Consider the following 18566-nt stretch of genomic DNA (forward strand, 5'->3'; position numbering starts at 1 on the left):
GCTATCGAGCTCGGTAAACGTCACTTTCTGAAGGTGGTTACGTGAGTCGGGGGAAAAATAAGGTAACGATGGCTAGATTAGGGTTTTAGTTATTTAAAATACAATATGAGATAATAATAATAATAATAATAATAATAATAATAATAATAATAATAATAATAATAATTTCGTGTGGCTATTCTAGCCGAGTTCATCTCTTGTAAGGTAGACCCTCCGATGAGGGTGGGCGGCATCTGCCATGCGTAGGTAACTGCGTGTTATTGTGGTGGAGGATAGCGTTATGTGTGGTGTATGAGTTGCAGGGATGATGGGGATAGCACAAACACCCAGCCCCCGGGGCACTGGAATTAACCAATGAAGGTTAAAATCCCCGACCCGGCCGGGAGTCGAACCCGGGACCCTCTGAAAGGAAGTCCAGTACGCTGACCATTCAGCCAACGAGTCGGACACAATATGAGATGGAACTAAATGACGCGCCACGCAACATAGCTAGATGTAAATAGACAATTGTGGAGGTGCTTTGTTAATTCATGATGATGATGATGATGATGATGATAACGATGATGATGATGCTTGTTGTTTAACTGGGCCTAACATCTAGGCCATCGACACTCAAATGGTACGAAATGAGACGGAATGCAATGACATTTAAAAGTAAAATCTTCATCCACTGACCACAATTCAAAACGTGATGATGAAGAATGAATGGATGAATATGAATTTAAAACAATCAGTGGATCCGACCCGCAATGCCTCACCTTCCCAGAAACAATATTACTGACCAAGGGACTGCTTGCAAAGCACAATCCTGAATAGATGATGCTTGATAGCTAAGGAGGTTCAATATCCAGGTCAACGGCCCCTCATAATGACACTTATCGCTAGGAAGGTAGAACCATGGTATTTCTCAAGTTGCTTCTTTTTTTTTTCTTTACGTCGCACTGACACAGATAGGTCTTATGGTGACGATGGGACAGGAAATGCCTAGGAATGGGAAGGAAGCGGCCGCGGCTTTAATTAAGGAACAGCCCCAGCATTTGCCTCGTGTGAAAATGGGAAACCACGGAAAACCATCTTCAGGGCTGCCGACAGTAGGATTCGAACCCACTATCTCCCGATTATTGGATACTGGCCGCACTTAAGCGACTGCAGCTATCGAGCTCGGTTCTCAAGTTGCGGTACTAATCAAAGGTAGCGTAAATTCACGGTGTTCCGAACATTATGGTACACTATCCCGTGGTGTTCCTCACATAGTGAGTACATATTACAAGCAACGCAGACCAACAGTGTCGCTCATATAGTGGTACTAGTCACAGGCAACGTAAGCCCGTGATGTTCCGCATATAGTGGTACTAATCACAGGTACTGGAAACCCACAGGGAACCGCTCTCTGCTACTACTAATCACAAATCTACTACTCGCAAGTAAAGGCGGCCCATGGCTTTCCCCGCGTGATGGTATTAATCACAAGTATTTTCATGGTTCGAATTCAATCATCCGTTGGTCGCCTCTTTTAGTCGCCTCCTACGACAGACATGAGATACCGTGTGTGTATTCTTCGTCTGCGTCCCCAACCCACATGGGTTAGAGAGAGAATAAAGAAGAAAAGGAAGGGATCCATCACTTCGAAAAATGAAGTAACGGATGAAGAAAGGCAAGGGCCACGAATGGCGTGAAAATGAAAGACTCCATAGGCCCTAAATGCTCTAATACCGTCGGGGTTGGAAAAGAACAAGAGTTGACCAAGGTAGGTCGGACAGGATAGATGAAAGTGAGGAGCCTGCCACAAGTAAGTGGAAGCAATGCCAGAACTCAGCTAAAGGCCCCGTGGTCGCCAGCCCACGCTCTCAAATTAAGAGCCCCTGGGGCCCCTTTTAGTCTCCTCTTATGACAGGCAGGGGATACCGTGTGTATATTCTTCATCTGCGTACACCACTTACACGGGGTCTTTCTTAATCCACATAGGCTTTCAGACCAAACACTGAATGGTATAATAGTCTATAATGAAGATGTAGGTATGTACCCTAAATAATGACAAATGCATTTGGCTTTCTTATTGTCTTTATATACAGAGTTTCAAAATTGAATCCAGTAAAATAATTGCGTTCAATCATGAAGATTCAGATGGGTTGTTTTTGAATTACTGCTTTTATTTCTAAGATACAGTATAAGGAAAGACTTGAAAAGGAGAGCAATCTTTTGCAGGAATGTGTGATATGATACACGGTGATAACAACGATGGAAGTAATTGATCTAAGTCTCCTACTATCTACTCCTACAGCATGGATTTGGCATAATTAGTAGACTTTTCTTACACTTTCTGCTATCAAGTAAAATATCCTCACGGGTGCCAACTGTGGTATTCGAACCCACCATCTCCCGAATGTATGCTTATGGCTAAATGACTTGTACCACATAGGCAAATCTCCCGGTCAAGAAGTGAATAAATTAAACGGAAATGAAACAGAGTGAAAAATATTGCTACGTCGCACTAAAGTATTGGAGGTTTTCGGTGAAGGAAGATTTGGAAAGGAAGCTGACGTGTTAGTTCAAGTACAGTCCCGGTATTAGCCTGGTGTGAAAAGAGGAAACGATGGAAACCCATCTTCAGCACTGCGGACGGTGGGATTCGATCCCACCATCTCCCGAATACAAGCTCACAGCTGCGCAACCCTAACCGCACGGTCAAATCGTTCAATAGAATGAAAATATATCCAGGACCTATTTTTCTTTCTTCTTGCTAGGGGCTTTACGTCGCACCGACACAGATAGGTCTTATGGCGACGATGGGATAGGAAAGGCCTAGGAGTTGGAAGGAAGCGGCCGTGGCCTTTATTAAGGTACAGCCCCTATTTTTGAGGTATTTTCCAATGCTAATATGAACAGAGAAAATATATTACAGCTGCATCAGCTTTGATCAGCATAACATTCAGTACTGCTACGTGTATTTTCCCTATCCCCATGAGTTTACACTTTATACGCTATGACTGTTTATCTTGCTGCCAACATAGTACGTGTGACGCAACCTTTTGTTTTCTATTTTTATACCGCACGGGTTCAGCCTCCGATATTAATGACTTTGCTCCGATGGAGCATGAACTACTGATACAATAACCCACCGACCGAGTTCTGTTCACAAGGATGGGGAAAATGAACAAAAAGTGAAAGGGATAACTTTCATGCTACACAGCAAGTTTGAATCTAAGGATAAAACCTAAACTTTCTGTTCCACTACGTTACCGATACAGCGACAGCAAACTTCACATATTTTCTGTGAAAGTTCTCTCTGATAACATCTGCATTGTCTGAATTAGTGTAATTATTGGAGGACTGACAACGAATGTGTCCCACTGTTTATTATGGTGTAGTATATCGGCATTTGTCGCAGGTTATTTCTTAGGAACGTAGAACTCTCTCAGCAGTGTGTTGGCCTCCACATTCCAAGAACACGAATACCGGAATAATTCTATGTCGGCGTATATAAGATTTCTTGTGATAAATCTTACCTGATAAAAAGAATAGTAAGGGTAGTAATATTGACCGAGCTCGTCAATATAAAACCTGCCATATGTATGTACCTGCATCTCTGAAGTGCTACCGACCAAGTGGCCATGCAGTAAGGGTCAGCGCCCTGAAGATTGTTTTCTGTGGTTTCCCATTTGCACATCAGGAAAATGCTGGGGCTGTACCGTAAGTACGGCTACGGTCCCCTCCTTCCCACTCCTAACCTTTTCCTATCCCATCAATCATAAGACTTATCTGTGCCGGTGCGACGTTAAGCAAACTGAAAAAAAAAAGTCTCTGATGGGTCCCACGATCTAGCGATATTGACCTTGAATATTATCGGGAGAACACGACTTCGATTCGCGGCTAGTTCAGACATTTTGAAGTGACGGCTTACAACTCCGCCACTCATTTTCGCAAAGCAAATGTAATGAAATTTTTTTCTTGGGTCCGTGGCATTATCTATTAAAGAATAAGCAGTGCGTTCAATGTAAATGTACCGTTGCATAGAACGGTCCTTCACCTTCATGCTTCACAGATAATCTTTTCACTCTGACGTCATCAGACCGCGTGGGTGAGGTGGTGGATTTGCGCCGCAAGCCTCTGAGTTAGAATGGTTCAGTACGCTTCAAACAGCTGCAGCGAGCGAATGCCTCATCTGACCGGAGGAATTCTGGTCTCAGTTTCTGCGAAAATAAACAGACTAATTAATACAATAACCAAGAAGAATAAACACCAACTTACTTCCCTCACCGCCTATAGAAATAATCACGCGCAAACACCTACGGCTGTGTCTATTTTTCTTTTCACAGGGATCTGAGATCTGGTTCGAGGTCCACCCGACCTGTGTTAGAAATAATAATAATAATAATAATAATAATAATAATAATAACAATAATAATAATAATAATAATAATAATAATAATAATAATAATAATAATAATAATAATAATAATAATAATAATAATATAGGCTTAAAGTTCCACTAACTACTTCTTACGGCTTTCCTAGACGCCGAGGTGCCAGAATTTAGTCCCGCATGAGTTCTTTCACGAAAGTCTACCGATACGACGCTGACGTATTTCAGCACCTTCAAATACCACCAGACTGAGTCAGAATCGAGCCTGCCGAGTTGGCGTCAGAAAGCCAGTACCTCAACCGTCTGGTTCCCCCTGTGGGTGGGGGCGGTAGAATAACACCCACGGTATCCCCTGCCTGTCGTAAGAGGCGACTAAAAGGGGCCTCAGGGGCTCTGAATTTTGGAGCGACCGGGCGAGTTGGCCGTGCGCGTAGAGGCGCGCGGCTGTGAGCTTGCATCCGGGAGATAGTAGGTTCGAATCCCACTATCGGCAGCCCTGAAGATGGTTTTCCGTGGTTTCCCATTTTCACACCAGGCAAATGCTGGGGCTGTACCTTAATTAAGGCCACGGCCGCTTCCTTCCAACTCCTAGCCCTTTCCTATCCCATCGTCGCCATAAGACCTATCTGTGTCGGTGCGACGTAAAGCCCCTAGCAAAAAAAAATTTTGGAGCGTGGGTTGGCAACCACGGGGCCCTTAGCTGGGTCCTGGCATTTCTTCCACTTACTTGTGCCAGGCTCCTCACTTTCTTCTATCCTATCTGACCTTCCTTGGCCAACTCTTGTTCTTTTCCGACCCCGACGCTATTAGGCTTGCGATGGCTAGGGAGTCTTTCATTTTCACGCCCTTCGTGGCCCTTGCCTTCCTTTGGCCGATATCTTCATTTTTCGAAGTGTCGGACCCCTTCCATTTTTTCTCTCTGATTAGTGTTATATAGAGGATGGTTGCCTAGTTGTACTTCCTCTTAAAACAATAATCACCACCATCACCATCAACCGTCTGACAAGTGAGCCACTCAGCCCAGCTATGTGAGAAAAATTGACGAGCTACCTGATGGTGAGATAGCGGTCCCGGTCGAGAAAGCCAAGAATTTAGATCGAAATCTTCGTTGCGCTGACCGTGCGTCACATCGTGATCAGCAAAACTTCAGGCTGAGCAACGGTCGTTTGTTAGGCCAAGGCTCGTTATGGCTGTAGCACCATCAAGCTGTATATCTCTGAAACATGTGCACCTGGAACATTCGATATCCCTTGTACTTTCAGACGTCATGGTAACGAGGTAATTGCTGGTGATTTTGTTCTTGTAAACTGCAAAACCACAGGAAGACAATGAAAAGAACTATCGAAACGGGAACAAAAAATCGAAGAATGAGGGGAATAAATGAATCCTAGAAAGGTGGAGGGGTTGGAAGCCCAACGCTCGAATGACGAATAAAAATCTCATGGCCCCTTAAACTTATCTAGAACGACATCGCACAGACTGACAGTTGTTTGAAGAGGTGTTGTCCATCCCTTCTGCTTCAAGTTCTGCTCCACTAATGACATTACTGCTGTAACTGAACAACTTAACCCGTCAACAACGTGTAGTATGACATACGGCTTCGTAAGTTAGGCAATGAGAAATATTTGACTATGATACCCCTGATTGGATTGTTTCTTGTAATATTGTTTTAAGAAATTGATGAAAATATGAAAATTATCTGTTACCTTGTTTTTTAGATTTAGGTGCATATTATATTGAAAAACAAAAATGCTAGACTCTTTGATGAAAATAATTCGTTGACAATATAACACCACGTAGTTGTTAACAACGTAGTTCACTCATCGCGCTCATACTTGAATTTATAACACTATCAACGTAAAGACTGAAGTTTCCTCTACAAATCCATGGAAACCAAAACTTTTTGAATCTTGGTTTAGGAAATTGGCGGATTATAATAGAACTACTTGAAATATTCGAATGATTAATGTCAAATATTTGATTCAGAATTGAGTTTTTCAGTAAATTATCTATGAACCTATGAACCTTATCACTAACTCTTAAATTATTTTTAAGAACGGAATTCGGACTCCCTTAATATTCACCATTCATCGCCCAGCAGAGTTCTGATCTGATGCAATATGGTAGGGTAAAATGGAAAATCAAAATAGTGAAAATTGTCTGAATTTGATTTTTTTACCTTCAATTGGTATTTAAAGTGCTTGTTTTGCAGGTTATTTCTGTTAATATTTATCAATGACGAGCGTAATAGATGCATACACTATCACATTCTGTTAGTCATTGACGAACACGGAAACAAAGTAACTATTGGACTACACTTTACGCTTAACTTATGGATCATCCCAGTGAGGTTAGAGAAGTTCTCTTGTTCAAAAGGGGAGGTTATGGTCTGTCAAGATGACAGCTATCAAGAGCACGTGGTCTTGTTAGGACCCGTCAAGATGGCAGCTGTCAACTTAACAGCTGTCATTTATTCAAATTCCGCGCCCACATGGTTAAAATGGCACCAGTGAGGTTAGTCACGTTCACTTGCTCACAAAAAGTAAGGGTAGGACTTTAAAGATGGCAGCAGTGAGGTTAGTGACGTTCTCTTGTTCAAAAAAGTGAGGTTAGGGTCTGTCAAGATGACAGCTGGCGAGGTAAGTAGGACAATAAATAGAACTATCTTGGTGAAAAATATTTATTCTGAGTTATAAATCCCGAGTATTTATTAAGATATAGGTATGTGCCATTTCAAGTCACTGTAAAATGACGGCCCTCCTAAGTACATTTCACACCCAAATTTAATACACGATACTTGATGCAGTAAATACTCGATTTAACAGCTGTCAAGAGCACGTGGCCTTGTTTGTAAACAATAGCACATGCTCATGGCTTCACGGTCACGTGGTAATGACGTCATGGGGTCGATGGCCTTGGCCTGGGTCAGTGACCTCGGGTGCCGACTCATCACAAAAGTGCTGACGAGGTGTTTTAGAACATACATTGCTATACTACTAACGCAGATGTTTACCACATTACACTGTTGAAAACACGCATAGGCCTTTTTTACCAATGCAGTGTATCCTATTAGGATATTTCAGTCGGTGTATATAGCTCCAACACTGTTTTCTGTTAGCCAGGTTTTTCAGCCCTCTCAAGTCTTACGGCGAGCGGCTGCCACTGTTTCCAGTAAAGATTATATAATATTCTCTTTGTGACGGACAACAACGGCTATCTTCGGCTACAGTAACTAACTCATGTTATAGTGTAAAAGAAAGGAGGGAAGCACGTGTGCAGATTTATGGGACTGTAAAACTCTCGATCATAAAACACGAGAACTGCAGGTTTTCTATCAATCCGCTAGATGTGAACGTGACATTTCATTTCCACAAGTCCATGCGAGATAAGTAGGACAATAAATATAACTGTCTTGGTGAAAAATATTTATTCTGAGTTATAAATCCCGAGTATTTCTTAGATATAGGTAAGTGCCATTTCAAGTGACTGTAAAATGACGGTCCTCCTAAGTACATTTCACACCAAAATTTAATATACAATACTTTATGCAGTAGATACTCGATTTAACGGACTAGTAGGAGCTGAAGGGGCTGCCTGTCCTAGGCGGTAAAGGCGTACTCGGTTCACACGGAAGGACATGGATTCGATTTCCTGTCAGGAAGTCGAAAATTTTAAGAAACGAGTTTTCCACTTTCGGAGGTGCATATGGTCCTGAGGTTCACTCAGCCTACACCAAAAATGAGAACTAGGTTACTTCTTGGGACAAGGACGGTCGGGTGTAGAGCTGATCACTCTACCGCATCAAGTGCCGAGGTTACGGATAGTGGAAACCTTTACCTTCCACCCCTCCCATTGCCTTCGTGGCCTGTACGGAGATGGCTTTGCTACCTTTGGTTTTTATTGGGAGTTGATCGTTGTCTATGAAGAGAAAATTGTGAATCTTAAGATTATGATTGTCGATAAAATACTGAGTGATATTAATATAATTTGATTGGAGTAGTCTATCATGTTAAAGTGGATACGGCTTGAGAAAATCATGAAATTACGGTTCCTTTACACTTGTATCCGACAAGGCACCTATAAACGAGATAATAAAAAATCCACGTGTTCTCCAACGACTGAGTCCGGCTCCATGGCTAAATGGTTAGCGTGCTGGACTTTGGTCACCGGGGTCCCGGGTTCTATTCCCGATAGGGTCAGGAATTTTAACAATAATTGGCACGGGGACTGGGTGTATGTGTCGTCTTCATCATCATTTCATCCTCATCACGACATGCAGGTCGTCTACGGGCGTCAAATCAAAAGACCTGCGAGGGACGAGCCGAAGTCCTCGGACACATCCCGGCACTGAAAGCCATACTCTATTTCATTAAATTTCATTTCATTTCATTTCATTTCATTTCCAACGACTGATAGTTCCTCAACAACAGGAACCGCTTCATCATCTTCGCCTTATCATCACCACCTTCCTTATTGTCGATTTTCTGATCGCCCCGTAGAACAACTTCAGCAATCTCTACCTAGATTAGAATTTGGTAGCATGGTTCACCTTCGTCAATATCTGGCCATTGTTCAGTAGGCCGTAACATCCTCACCGATATTACCATCATTCTGCTTCGAATTTCATGGACGTCAAAGGTTCCGAATCTCCTAAAATCATATCCTGGTTCATTATAAACACTGCCTATAGCTACGTTTTGATATTCATTGTATTTTTTAAAATATTGTCACTATCGGTACTGTACTTATTTGTCGAATTAAATATTATATCCCAACTCTGTTGAATAGAGAATGTTCGTTCGTTCGTTCGTTCGTTCGTTCGTTCGTTCGTTCGTTCGTTCGTTCGTTCGTTCGTTCGTTCGTTCGTTCGTTCGTTCGTTCGTTCGTTCGTTCGTTCGTTCGTTCGTTCGTTCGTTCGTTCGTTCGTTCGTTCGTTCGTTCGTTCGTTCGTTCGTTCGTTCGTTCGTTCGTTCGTTCGTTCGTTCGTTCGTTCGTTCGTTCGTTCGTTCGTTCGTTCGTTCGTTCGTTCGTTCGTTCGTTCGTTCGTTCGTTCGTTCGTTCGTTCGTTCGTTCGTTCGTTCGTTCGTTCGTTCGTTCGTTCGTTCGTTCGTTCGTTCGTTCGTTCGTTCGTTCGTTCGTTCGTTGCAGGCTTGAACTACTTGTGTGAGCATTTCATGGTCCTCCCTAGTCCTGGTGTTGGCTCAGACTTCGTCGTGAAGATTTTTCAGGTGGTAGTCTTACCGATTGCCTAGCAGGACCAACATGAGCTGGTTTATATCTTGGCATCCTTCGCGTAGACTACCGGGGTGTGTAATCGGGCTTTTCTGGCCGTAGGTGGTTCAGTTGGCTGGGGCAAGTGTTGCCTTGGGGCCTCGGTTTGACTGGGTGAGGTGGGAACTGGGGGAGCAGTCGTAGTCTGGTTACGAGTGGGGGGTGGTAGGAATGCTCAGAATAATTATTGGTTTCGCTGAATATATCGAATTTGTTTCTGGAGAGGTTAGGCTGTCTGGAAGAGACAGGAGATTTCATTCTTTTTTTTTTTTTTTTTTTCTGCTAGTCGCTTTACGCCGCACCGACACAGATAGGTCTTATGGCAACGATGGGACAGGAAAGACCTAGGAATGGGAAGGAAGCGACCGTGGCCTTAATTGAGCCCCAGCATTTGCCTGGTGTGAAAATGGGAAACCACGGAAATCCATCTTCAAGGCTGCCGACAGTGGGGTTCGAACCCACTATCTCCCGGATGCGAACTCACAGCTGCGAGCTCCTAACCGCACGGCCAACTCGCCCGGTGGGAGTTTTCTTATGCGAGACAATAAGTGAGGTCCTTCGGCTCGATCACATCCAGGTGAAAGTTGTAAAGCCTTTTTAGTCAGTAGTTCGTAGTTCCTCAACGGAGTTGGAGTCCATAGTGTAGCTGTCTTCACGACTAGTCTGTGTCCGCTGGCTGATGGGGATTGATGTAGCAGTTAGTTGTGAGCTGGGAGAGAGCGTACCATTAGCAGTTTGGTCTGGCGATCGGGTTCGAAGTTAAAGCTTTTAGTTTGCTCTATTTCCTCTCTCGGCCGGCCAAGGGCGCCTTACAGAAGTAAGGACTGAAATTCTTATTTTATTAGCGACTAGGTGTAACTAAAAGATTGCTGAATAGTTAAAATATATTTAAAGAGGAATTTATAGGAGTCCTACCGAGGTCAGAAAGCTATTCGAGATGAGGGTCGTTGTTTAGAATGCCACGTATGCAATGCGGTCATCCTGGTCGCTAAACTGCGAAAAATTCTTGGTGAAGAGATAGGGGTTTGAGGGGAAGGGAGGGGGGTGCGGTGTCGACACAAGGAACCGTACTACGGATTGCCGCTGTGAGCCAAGGTTATGTTGACACCGTTGGGATTCGGCGAGTCTCACAGTGGGAAAGGCTATCGAACCCATCTATGAGAATTTACTGTACCGATACTTATAAATTACAATCTGTGTTAAATAGGAATATGAGTGGACTTCAAACCCGACGTGACGGGATTTTTTTTCCCCCACAAGAGTTCTTTTACGTGCAGTTTAATCTACTGACACGAGTCTGACGTATTTGAGCACCTTCAAATATCACGGACTGAACCAGGATCGAACTCAACAATTCGAGTTCAGAAGGCCAGCGCATTACTCAGCCCGGTGTAACGAGAATGAAGGTCATTCTCTGCATAAGCAGACCCATGATAGAGACAAACATGACCCCCAGACATGATCTCGCTAATTGGTCACTTTCGTTAATAGAGCATTAGGGGACGCAAATGAGAAATTCGGGGAGATACGTTGTGCAAGTTTCTTGAACTAGGTAGTTCCACGACAGTATTCAAGTGATCATAACTGGCAATAATGCTTGCTACTTATTAACCTGCTAACATATTGCTTACCGAGCCCATTCAAGTGCCTGGAATGTATCCTATGAGAAATTCGGTTCGATTAACTGATGTCAGTGTAACCTTCCCGAAATGAGTTTGCGTCTCTGTAGATGACAATTGTAACAATATACACATGGCATTGAATTGGGAACATGCATCATTTTCAAAAATATTTTTTTTGAAAAGTACACCAATGAAATAGTACGTAAACGTATTACATTGTGGTATGTTGCCTTGTTTTCTACCATTAAAAAAATATTTAATAGTGCCTTTCCGCAAGGCGAGTGAAACAGCCTCTGACGTAAGCGGCGCGCTGTGACGTCACGATCCAGTACCGCATGGAGCTCTACCAGCCGTTGTGCATCAGCCGTTGCTAAAAGCCGATTGTTTATTATTCATGATCGCGAATAACTTCGAAATGACAGAAGAAACGTTCAAAACAGCACAGTCAGACAATCTACCATGTGTAGATGTCATCATTCTTGAAAAATGTGACTTTTGTGGCCGCAGAAATTCGCGGATAACAAGCAAGTTTGTAAGTGGCGTCTTTTATATACGTGCAATGTACTGTAACCCATAGTATTAGGATAACAACGAACCTGGATAGATATCACATCACTTTCAACATTTCCTTCTAGGCTGATTCCCCTATTAAAGAATAACATTACATTTTCGGGCTTTCAGCATTAGTAAAGTAAGAAATCGGATTTCAGCACTAACATAAACATATAGGTAGCATTATAGTACTAGTCCGCTTCTGTGGTGTAGTGGTTAATGTGTGTCACTCCCGGAGGCCCGGTTTCGATTCCCGGCTCTGCCACGAAAGTTGAAAACAAATAGTACGAGGGCTGGAACGGGCTCTACTCAGCCTCGGGAGGTCAACTGAGTAGAACGGTTTCGAATCCCACCTCAGCCATCCTCGAAGTGGTTTTACGTATTTTCCTACTTCTCCTCCAGGCACCTAATGCCACGGCCGTTTCCTTCCCTCTTCCTTGTCTATCCCTTCCGATTCTCCCATCCTCCAACAAGGCCCCTGTTGAGCATAACAGGTGAGGCCGCCTGGGCGAGGTAATGGCCCTCCTCATCAGTTGCATCACCATACTCAAAGTCTCACGTTCCAGGACACTGTCCTTGAAGTGGTAGAGGTGAAATCCCTCGCTGAGTCCGAGAGAAAACCAACCCTGAAGGATAAACTGATTAAGAAAGAAAGAAAGAAGGAAAGAAGGAAAGAAAGAAAGATCATAGTACTATAGGGCTATAATCTATCATTCCCCCCCCCCCAAAAAAAAATATATTTATGGTTGGGACAACTGGCCTACCCACTTCCGGGGCCCATGAAAGAGAATTAAATATCTTTGTGGAGGGAAAAAATTAAACATGATAAAGATAAATATGACTTCATCTAGTTTTCACAAGTCGGGCTGAGTGGTTCAGACGGTTGAGGTGCTGGCCTTCTGACCCCAACTTGGCAGGTTCGATCCTGGTTCAGTCCGGTGGTAGTTGAAGGTGCTCAAATACGTCAGCCTCGTGTCGGTAGATTTACTGGCACGTAAAAGAACTCCTGCAGGACTAAATTCCTGCACATCGGCGTCTCCCAAAAATCGTAGAAGTAGTTACCGAGGCGTGAAGACAATAACATTAATTACATTTGGCTTTTAACAAGCTGAGCATATCAGGAAAGAAAAGTGTCCTGGTGACATTTTAGTCTCTCAATACAGGAATGTCTTTGGGTGCTGTGACTTTTTTTTTTTTTTTTGCTGTTTGCTTTACGTCACACTGTCACATATAGGTCTTATGGCGACGATGGGACAGGAAAGGCCTAGGAATGGGAACAAAGCGGCCGTGGCCTTAGGTACAGCCTCAGCATTTGCCTGGTGTGAAAATGGGAAACCACGCAAAACCATCTTCAGGGCTGCCGGCAGTGGGGTTCAAAACCCACTATCTCCCGGATGCGAGCTCACAGCTGCGCGCTCCTAACCGCACGGCCAACTCGCGCGGTATTTTTACCCTTCGGTTTATTGACTTGGCTTGTATAACCTAAAACTTTGGCTAAGTAGGATAATATTTTAAACACCTACATCACTATTTTCACCTGTGTGCAATTATGTTATTTATTTCATTAATATTATGATAATTATTATAATTGAGCATTGTTAACTTATAAGACCTCCAACAGACAAGCATTGGTTTTGTGTAGAGTTATACGTTTGTTAAATTCACGTTGTTTCCTTTCATGATGTACACGCCTATTCTTTGTTACATTATAGAGTATTTAGATATAGCCTAAATTTCTTTACCAATTAAGCTCTTCAATAAAGACATACATAACTGTCCCATGCCAGGATATATTGGTAGAATTAGAGCTGTCAAAATGGTTCATAACCCCTTTGATTTATTATCTTGACATGGATCACCCAAAACATAGGTTAGGTTTGGAGAATACTTTAATAATCAGCATTATTTAATGCACTGTTTATTACTTTCATATTCCAAGATGTAATTGAAGCATTTAAATAAAGCATAATACATTAAAATTTAAAGTTTTACCACTAGAACAGCTGACATGGAAAAGTGATTTGAAAATTCAATCAAATTCATCTTACGTTAAAATCTTCAAAAAAATAAACTGTAGACTTTTCCGATATATCACCAGCATTTCTCCGGCTCGCCAAAATCCATTTCTGCCTAGTTTTAGCGTCTTTGGGACATTTATAAACAATTTGTTCGGTATGGTATGCGATGTGCTATTGCACATCGGAACTCTACACCATTTATAAGTTTTCTGCCTCACTGTCTGCGCAGGATTCATTTTAAGTCTAAAATATACCACTCAGATGATTATCCAATGTATAGACCTCGAATTTAACCATACCAGACACTAACATAAAGTAGAAATACGCGAAGTGTATCCTGCTTCTCACAGCACACTGTGTTATTTCGTCTGCTAATTCAGTCAACCTGTACGATGACGTCAGACCAATGAGATCGCGTACTTGCGTGACGTGACATTTTCGTAGATTTTTATCATGTTTGGAGTTATTATTTGTACATTATGATCACATTTTTGAATTCTGCATGAAATTTTGAATCAGATTAGCATATTTTTAATTAAAACCCCGGATCATGCATGTTCCCTATTATGTGTGCTTTTCCTTGTAATTTATTGACATTACGTTCCTTGCTTTACAAGAGTTCCTCTCTTAGGACTTCTCTCTTGAGGTAGAATGTACGGGTTTTCATCGAAATGACTAAGGCCACTGTTACTATGATGATCAACGGAAATTCTAAGCAAGTTTTCGTGCAGTTCAGAGCATTGGAGGTCAAGAGTGCCTCTTATAAGTTGAATGTTCCGAGCTGTCAGTGGAGAGATGACGGGGAATTATATTGGTAGACAAATAAACTTGGGGGAGTACTTAGGTTTGCAAAATCAGGAATTGTATGTAAAGAAAGGAAGGATCTTGATGCGCATAATTCTGAATTTGAATTTGAAATAGCTTCAGTTTGACAGCTTCCTTGTGATAAAAATTTTTGCTTTACCGTGTATCATTCACCAGATGCTGATGTTGAAATTTCCTTAGGAAAATTAGATCAAGGAGGCATAACATACCATATTCAGTAAGAATAACAGCATAGAAGTAATACCTTGCGGCGAGTTGAATACAGATTTAGCTGAAGAAATCCGTCCGTTAACATCACAACTACTGCATATTCTCAAAACTGTAATTTGTTCGTTATATGTAACGTTACTCGAACCTCGTCTCTCACTGTCAGAACAAGCTCAACGGAACGACGTTTCAATCAACAGTCAATGGGATGTGACATATACTCTATGAGGCTATCAACTCACATCATTCGTTAATATCTGGACCAGCATGATCGAGTTAACGTATCTCTGGCCGTGGTTCAGGATCGTTCTCTCTTCAAGAGCATTGTCAGATAAATTACCACCTGAATCTTGTTCCACGTTAAGATTTCATGAATTCATATTCCCTTTTCCAGCTCTTTCTTTATATAAAGCACTTAATTAAAATTGTGAATACCAAGCTGTAAGTTTTATTTTTAGACTAGTATTTTAGAGACCAGCGCGTTATTTACCACCAAAGTAACAGGCTACTTTGTTCCAATATGCCCTAGTTTAATCAGTGAATTTTATACTCAGAGCTAAAAAATACGTCATAGTATCTCCAGGGTCATTACGTTGATACCAATCGATTTTAAGTGCACTTAAACTAATACAGGCCGCCTCTGTGGTGTAGTGATTAGTGCGATTAGCTACCACCCCGGGAGGTCGGGGTGGAATTTCCCGGCTCTGCCACTAAATTTGAAAAGTGGTACCAAGTCCACTCAGCCTCAGGTGGTCAACTGAGTAGAGGAGGGTTCGATTCCCACTTGAGTCATCATCGAAGTGGTTTTCTGTAGCTTTCCACTTCTTCCACAAACAAGCAAATCCCGGGATGGTACCTGGTACCTAAATTAAGGCCACGGCCACTTCCTTCCCTCTTCCCTTCCAAACTTCCAATCTCACCACAAGGCCCCCACGAGGCCGCTTGTACGAGGTACTGGTCCTCCTCACCAGTTTCATTCTAGAACCAAAGTCTCACGCTCCAGGACAATGCCCTTGAGGCGGTAGAGGTGGAACCCCTCGCTGATTCCGGGAGAAAAAACCAACCCGTGAAGTTAACCGAATGATAAAATGAAAATTAAACTGGGCATTACAGCGAATTAATGTAATTCGTTCCCGACGTGGGAAGGCATCAATAAATTTGTGACGTGTGCTGCAAGAGTTTATATGATTGGCTTTCTTCAAGTAAATTTTGAATCATTTAAAACTGCATCAAATTTTATTGTCGAAATTTGTACGACACCCTGTACCACACATCTCGATTTTTCTGGGGCTTGCACAAGATACAAGCTTCGAGAAGATTCCAAGGGCAAGACAATAAGCGTCAAATTAAAATTAAAATTTGGTCGGGTTAAATTAGTCGAATGATAACTCCTGTGCAGTCATTGGTCATTAATTTTGCTGTGCCATTTCCTGTTGCACCATCCAACGCGGGCCACCTTCGCGAAGCGCGTCGCAGGGTGGTTGAATTCTGTATTCGGCATTGTGTAGAGCGGACGTGATGTCCAGGAGCTTTGTGCTCCATGGGAGCTCTGCCTTCTTCTGGGGTAAGAAAATCTTAAATTTCCTAATGCAACATTACTTTTAATTTTCTCACCAAATTTTACATCAGTAGTTCTGATTCATTTTAAAATGTTTTCCTATGACCTGTATTTTATTCCTTTGGTGAAGGTGGTCGCTTCAATTTTCAACTTGTAATTTTCTTTGATGTAACTTCATTTCATCAGGGTTTTTATTCCTTTTTGCGTTTATGCTACCAGAAGTGTTCCTTACTTCCTTTTCCTTGATTTGTTTAATAATATATAGGTATTAACTAAATTATACTTTGTTGAAGTTTCAGCCATAAGAATCCTTCGATCCACAACCTTGTAGAGTTCTTTCGCTGTCCACATCTTGCCGTTAGTTTCCTTGTATTTTACCTTGTTTACTTTTGATTTTATGATATGGTTTTAACGATTCTACGTTTTATTTAATTTTCCAAATGTTTTTTTTTCGTGTATAATTGTTTTATTAAACCCCCAATCGCCGCCAAAAAATTCTATGCCGGCTGATATGGGTGGCATCTGGAAGGAGGTGTAAACGTGACAACGTCGTGTCGTTTACTTTCAGCTTGTTAAAGAACTCCTATGGGAGAAAAATTACGACATTCTCATGGCTAAAATAGGAAATTTCTTACGGTATTGTCAAATTTATTTTAAAATGAAATGGGAACTATAGTATATTGCAGGCAGTTGAGAGAAATTACCCAACTGAGAAGAGAACAGCTACTTAGCCCAGCAGTCGGCTCATCCACGAAGCCTTTATGTCAAGCTTTCGACACCATAAAGCAGCTCTGGTGCAACACAACACTTCACGGCACGTCAAGGAAGTTTGAATCGGTTGTCGCGGTGGCACATACAATCTTGCTAACTTCAGAAGTACACTCCTTGTTTTGTCGATTCTGGTTTTGATTTCTTCGTCCCGATGTCGATGAGCGATAACATTATCGTTATAAGGGCTTCTGTTGTAGTACATACACTCTGATTATGGTCATATTCACTGTTGAACGCTCACCAATGAGACAGCCTGTCTGTGTATAAGAACATAAGGTCAAGCAAATGCATTCAGCATTCTGCGCACTTGAAAGGTGACATCTGCACAATGGTGTTTCCATGCAGGGCAATAACGGCGATGTTAAGTTTCTCTTCTTCTTCTTTTTTTTAAATACAAGTTGCTTGACGTCACACCGATACAGATAGGTCTTATGGCGACGATGGTGTAGGGAAGGCCTGGGAGTGGGAGGAAAGTGACCGAGGCTTTCATTAAGGTACAGCCCTTGTGTGAAAATGGGAATCCACAGAGAACCATCTTCAGGGCTGCCGACAGTGGGGTTTGAACCCTCTATCTTCCGAATGCAAGCTCACAGCTGCGAATCCCCAACCGCAAGACCAACTCGCACGGTTTTCTCCTTTCTTAAAATCATTAATTTTATTTTCAGAACGTTCACTTTAATGAAATTATCTCTGTTTACTTTTTTTATCCTCTTCAAAACGAATTGGTGATTTCAAATAGGGCCTTATATGGCTGTGCCCGTTAACGAATTCTGCATTAAATCTTCGCATAACAATCTTTTGTGGATAACATTAATAATGCCATTTATTTGATTTGTCTCACGTCGCACCGACACAGGTCTTACGGCGACCACGGGATGGTATATGGCTAAGACTTGGAAGGAAGCGACCGTGGCCTTAATTAAGTAGAGCCTCAGTATTTTCCTGGTTGAAAATGAGAAACCATGGAAACGATCTTCAGGGCCGCCGACAATGGCGTTCGAACTCAACATTTCCCAAATGCAAGATCATAGCCACGTGACTAATATCATTAATAATAATAATAATAATAATAATAATAATAATAATAATAATAATAATAATAATAATAATAATAATAATAATAATTTTACGTCCTACTAACTACTTTAACGGTTTTTAGAGACGCCAACGTGCCAACATTTTGGTCAGCTGGAGTTATTTTACATGCCAGTAAATCATTCAACACGAGACTGGCACATCTGAGCACTTTCAAATAACACCGGACTCCTACCACTTCTACTGACTGAGCCACTAAATCTGGCTAAGGAATCATTTCTCATATTTGGTCATAAAATTGCGCCATCTTTGTCTGCATTTTATCAACTGTTAGTGCGTAGACT

The 18566-nt window shown here is 42.0% G+C and overlaps 1 protein-coding gene across 1 annotated transcript in view; it reads right to left on the reverse strand.

Annotated features, from left to right (window-relative positions):
• The window catches only part of LOC136877027 (uncharacterized), a 308578-nt gene that overhangs the window by 173187 nt on the left and 116825 nt on the right, over positions 1 to 18566 (reverse strand). The gene's annotated exons all lie outside the window — the stretch shown is intronic.

This window comes from Anabrus simplex, chromosome 7 (genome assembly GCF_040414725.1).
Source record: "Anabrus simplex isolate iqAnaSimp1 chromosome 7, ASM4041472v1, whole genome shotgun sequence".
Taxonomy (NCBI): Eukaryota; Metazoa; Arthropoda; class Insecta; order Orthoptera; family Tettigoniidae; genus Anabrus; species Anabrus simplex.